This window comes from Echinops telfairi, unplaced genomic scaffold, assembly GCF_000313985.2.
Source record: "Echinops telfairi isolate 266 unplaced genomic scaffold, ASM31398v2 ScPeMD7_7420;HRSCAF=8458, whole genome shotgun sequence".
Classification (NCBI taxonomy): Eukaryota; Metazoa; Chordata; class Mammalia; order Afrosoricida; family Tenrecidae; genus Echinops; species Echinops telfairi.
The window spans coordinates 24,372,268-24,378,049 of record NW_022111320.1 but is presented as its reverse complement, the minus strand read 5'-3'; the positions used below and the strand labels follow the sequence as shown (position 1 = coordinate 24,378,049).

General features: G+C 42.4%; 1 pseudogene; it reads left to right on the top strand.

Annotated features, from left to right (window-relative positions):
- The first annotated feature begins 3,439 nt into the window (after positions 1-3,439).
- LOC101639094 lies at positions 3,440-4,229 on the top strand (annotated as a pseudogene).
- The last annotated feature ends 1,553 nt before the right edge of the window (positions 4,230-5,782 follow it).

Sequence of the window (5,782 nt, the reverse complement as noted above, 5' to 3'; positions counted from 1 at the left end):
TTGTTGTTGTTAGGTGCCAGCTAGTCAGTTCCAAACCATTGTGACCCTCTACACAACAGAACGAATTACTGCCAGGTCCGGCGCTATCCTCACAACTGTTCCCAGGCCTGAGCCCATTGCTGCAGCCACTGTGTCCATCCATCTCCTTGAGGGCCTTTCTCTTTTGCGCCACCCCTCCACTTTATCAAGCGTAACATCCTTCTTTAGGGACTGGTCTCTCCGGACAACACGTCCAAAGTATGTAAGGCAGTCTTGCCATACTTGCCTCTGAAGAACACTGGCTGTGCTTCTTTGAAGACAGACTCAGTTGTCCTTTTAGCAGTCCACAGTATTTTCAATAATTTTCTACAGCACCACAATTCAAATGCAGCAATTCTTCTTCAGTCTTCCTTAATCAATGTCCAACTTTCACATGCATATGAGGCAATTGAGAATACCGTGGCTTGGATCAGGGACACCTTAGTCTTCAAAGTAACATCCTTGCTTTTCAATTCTCTAAAAAGGTCTTATGAAGCAGATTTATCTAATGCAGCCAGTCTTTTGATCTCTTGACTACTACTTCCATGAGCATTGATTGTGTATCCAAGCAAGACAAAAATCCTTGACAACTTCAACCTTTTCTCTGTTTATCATGATGTTACCTACTGGTCCAGTTGTGAGGCGTTTAGTCTTTACATTGACTCATAATCCATACTGAAGGCTGCAAACCTTGATCTTCATCACCAAGCGCTCCAAGTCCTCCTCATTTTCAAGGCGTGTCATCTGCATATTGCAGGTTGTTAGTAAGCCTTCCTCCAATCCTGTTGCTGCATTCGTCATAAAATCCTCAGATTATTTGCTCTGCATACAAATTGAATAAATATGGTGAGAGGATACAACCCTGAAGTACACCTTTCCTAATTTTAAACCATGCAGTATTCCTTTGTTCTGTTCACATAACTGCCTCTTGATCCATGTACAAGTTCCACATGAACACAATGAAGTGTTCTGGAATTCCCATTCTTCTCAAGGTATCCACAGTTTGTTATGATTCACCCAATCAAACGCCTTGCCATAGTCATTAAAACACAAGCAAACATCTTTCTGGTATTCTCTGCTTTCAACCAAGATCCATCTGACATCAGCAATGACGTCCCTTGTTCCATGTCCTCTTCTAAATTCAGCCTGAAACTCTGGCAAGCTTCCTATAAATGTGCTGATACAACCATTGTTGGAAGATCTTCAGTGAAATTTTACTTGCATGGGGTAGCAACAATATTGTTCTATAGCTTGTGCATTCTGTTGGGTCACCTTTCTTTTGAAAGGGTACAAATATGGATCTCTTCCTGTCAGTTGGCTAAGTAGCTGTCTTCCAAATTTCCTAGTACAGACAAGTGTTTCCAGTGCTTCGTCAACTTGTTAAAATATTTCAGTGGGTATTCCATCAATTCCTGGAGCCTTGTTTTGGGGAATGCTTTCAGTGCAGCTTGAACTTCTTCCTTAAGCATCATTGGTTTTTGCTCATATGCTACCTCCTGAGATGGTAGAATGTTGACTAGTTCTATTTGGTACAGTGACTCTTTGTATTCTTTCCACCTTCTTTGAATGCTTCCTGCATCATTCCATATTTTGCCCATTAAATCTTTCAGCATTGCAACTCAAGGCTTGGAATTTTTTTTTCTTTCGGTTTTTTTTTTTCCATTTAAGATATGCTGAGCCTGTTCTTCCCCAAAAGTTTTCTAACTCTAGGTCTTTTCACATTTCACTATAATATTTGACTTTTCTTTTCTCGAGCCATTCTTTGTAATTTTCTATTCAGCTCTTTGACTGCATCATTCCTTCCATTTGTTTTACTACTCTACAATTAAGAGCTAGTTCTACTGTCCTAAAACCCAACCAAACCCAAGACAAGCATGTCAATTCTGAAGCACAGCCGCTCTGTAAGATCCCTGTGGGCTTCCAAGTCTGTGATCCTTGAGGAGGCTGAGTGTCCCATCTTTCTCCCACAAAGCCACTGGTGGGTTCAAACTGCTGATGTTTTGGTTAGTAGCCAAGTACTTAACCAGTGTGCCACCAGGACTCCTTCTGCTCTCTCACAACCCAGCCACACACCCCACTGCTGTCAAGTCCATTTCCATTCCCAGTGACCCTGGATAGGGTTTCCAAGGCACTAAATCTTTACGAGAGCAGATAGCCTCATCCTACTGAGTAGCTGGTGGGTTTGAACTGTCAACCTTGAGGTTAGCAGCTCCACACTCACCTGACAGTGCCATACGGACATCTAACAACAGCTTAATAGCCAGATGAAGAAAAAAATGCACATAAATTGAAAAATTTTAATTTCATTCTTAAATAACCACAATTATTTACCGTGGGATGCCATGATGGAAGATGAGGCCCTAAGGTTAGAAGGCACTCAAAACACAGAGTGGCTGTAGCAGTGCAGTTACTGCACCAATCCTGAAACTGTGGGATCAGATTCTGTACTGCCATATCCGGTTACACATTGGTTTTCACATAGTACTTACATTTTTTTAAATCATTTTATTAGAGGCTCATACAACTCTTATCACCATACATACATACATCAATCGTGTAAAGCACATTTGTACATTCATTGCCCTCATCATTCTCAAAACATTTGCTCTCCAATTAAGCCCCTGGCATCAGGTTCTCATTTTTTTCTCCTCCCTCCCAGTACTTACATTTTATCATAGCAACTACAGAAAACACAGCCTTGCAAAGATAGGATATTGAAAGAAATGCACCACAATCCATTGTTGGAATTATGAATGGTTGGAAGTCAGTAATTCACTCCATGTCTGACAGATGTCAATAGCAGCAGTTTCCTTTTCAATTTTAAAATATCCTGTGTGCTTCTGGTAAGTTTGTTACAGCACCCTGGGGTGTTTAGGAACTATAGCAGACAGATGTCTGACAATTTCCAAGTTATCAGAGAGACAAAGAGAACAGCTCAGGCAGGAAGACGCCATGGTTCCAATTAGAACTGGATTTCACAAGGCTACTTGCCAAAAGAACTCAGCTTGACATATGTTAGGTCTTGTATAATCCTCCAAGCAACCTCATATTTTAGAAACAAGAACGCTGAGGCTCAGAGGTTAAGTTCCAAGCCTCAGACATGTAGCTTGAGCGTTTCAAATCTGTGATTCAAACCCATATGTCTGGCTTCTGTGGTCTCCCAGATAGATAGTCTCAAGGAAAGACACGAAGTGTAGTGCCTTACATGTTGCTATGATGCCGAGAGGCATGCCACTGGTATTCAAATACCAGCAACATCACCCACTGTGGACAGCTTGTAGTAGCACTTTCAGACTAAGACAGATTAGGAACAAAAACTTGGCGATCTACTTGTGAAAATTAACCAATGAAACAGTGTGAATGGGACCCTGCCAATGGTGTCATCTGGGTCTTAAGCAGTTGGACACATGCACCAAAGACAATGGCCAAGAACAAATTAGGAGGACAGAAGGCCAAGGATGTCTTTCACACTGAGAGCCAACAAAATCTTTAAGTCTAAAAACAAAGCAGTTAGCACAAATCTTAGGACAATGAACATTGTGAATGATGAAAATGTTAAGAGTGTGTTAGTCTAGGTAGACTAGAGAAACAAATCCAGGGACACTCATATGTGTAAGAAAGAGTTTTATATCAAAGAGTAATTGTATATTGAGAAAACATCCCAGCCTAGTCCAGATCAAGTCCACAAGCCTTATGTTAGCCCATAAGTCCAATACTAGTCCTTACATTCCTCTTTAGATTCACACAGCACATGCAATGATGCTGAACGCAGGATGATCACAGACCAGTGGTAGAAGGTCTTGTGGATCCATTGGCGGTGGAAGCATCACAACCCTGGTGCAGGTCTCCACATGGCTCCTACAGCTCTCTGAGTGTCTCCTCCACAGGAAGGTGAAGCAGATAGTCTGCCTCCAGGTAAAAAGAGAGGAAGTTCCCAGAATCCTCATGAGAGGCCATGCCTACAAGGAGGCATCATCAGTCTGTGACCTGATTGACAAGCTGGAATCTACCCCCTTAGACTTCTTTATCAAGTTGACATGAAATTATGTAACTACCACAGAATAAATAAAGCTTTTGTCAATATACAAAAGGAACTAGCATACTTCTCAAAAGGTTTTTCCCTTGAACCTCTGCAGAAGCAACTGGTCCCTCAGCAGCATCAAGAAAATGGACCAGTGAATGTTGACAAGGCTACAAGTTTAATGGCTTAGTTATAATTGAGGTGACATATCTACTTCTCAAGGGGAGAAAAAAGAGACCAATAAATGTAATGTTTTATACAACTTAAAATTTTTTAAAGCCCACTGTGGTTCACAACAGAATATCGTTCCAGATAGTGATAGAAGAAGAAGCCGTTAGGTTAGAACGCACTCAAAATCCACAGTGCTGCAGTCGTGGGCTCTAACCGTAGTAAAGATGGTACAGGACTGGGCACCACTTCATGCTGCTGTACGTGCAGTCACCAAGACTTGGGGTGAACTCGCTGGCAACTAAAAACAACAACAAAATGGAAAAATCAAAGCTTGCAATTAACTACCCAAATCATAAATCTCCCTCTATCGAAGGAGCCTAAGGTTCCTTTGCTAATCTGCTGACTCACGCTTCTGTATTTTTCCATTGCTAAGCTTGCTATGGCTGCATTAGTTTTCCAGCCCAGAGCCACCCAATTCCAAATGCTAGTGGGCTGCTGCCCCTACTCATGATGGATACCAGCAGGAAGCTCCCTAGCTGGTCCATCCCCTAGTCAGCATGTGCAGTTGTGATTGGATGCAAAAAGTCAGCCCATCCTCTCGCGGTTTCTTGCTTCATAAACCAGTTTGAGTAGCGCTTGGAGACCAAGAAACTTTGAGCGATAGCTGCCTCCTGGTCGCCGGCTCCAATAGAGCTCCTCATTCGACCAGCTTGGTGTGGTCTTGATTGACTTGGAAACCGGGTACAACAATATAACACATTGTATCTCTCTGAATATCTGCATAGCATTTTCACTGTCATTTTCTGAATTGCTGTTGAAAAGAAACGAGATACGGAGCAGAATTTCAAATTTCCTATCGTTTTTTTAAAAATCATTTTATTGGGGGCTCATTCAACTCTTATCACAATCCATACATACATCAATTGTATAAAACACATTTGTATATTCGTTGCCCTCATCATTCTCAAACCATTTGCTCTCCACATAAGCCCCTGGCATCAGGTCCTCACTTCTTGCCCCTCTCTCCCCACTCACTCTCATGAACCCTTGATAATTTACAAATTATTATTTTGTCATATCTTACACTGTCCAAGGTCTCCCTTCACCCACTTTTCTGTTGTCTATCCCCCAGGAAGGAGGTTATATGTAGATCCTTGTAATCGGTTCCCCCTTTCCACCCCACCCTCCCTTCACCCTCCTGGTATTACCACTCTCACCACTGGTCCTGAAGGAATCATCTGTCCTGGATTCCCTCTGTTTCCAGTTCCTATCTGTACCTCTGGTCTAGGCAGATTTGTAAGGTAGAAATGAAATCATGATAGTGGGGGGGCAGCAGGGGCGGGGAGGAGGAAACATTTAGGAACTGGAGGAAAGTTGTATGTTTCATCGTTGCTACACTGTACCCTGACTGGCTCATCTCCTCCCCACAAACCTTCTATAAGAGCATGTCCAGTTGCCATTCACAATATGATTTTTTTGTTCTTTGATGTCTGATACCTCATCCCTTCGACACCTTCACACAGGCTGCTGTGCTTCTTCCATGTGGGCTTTGTTGCTTCTGAGCTAGATGGC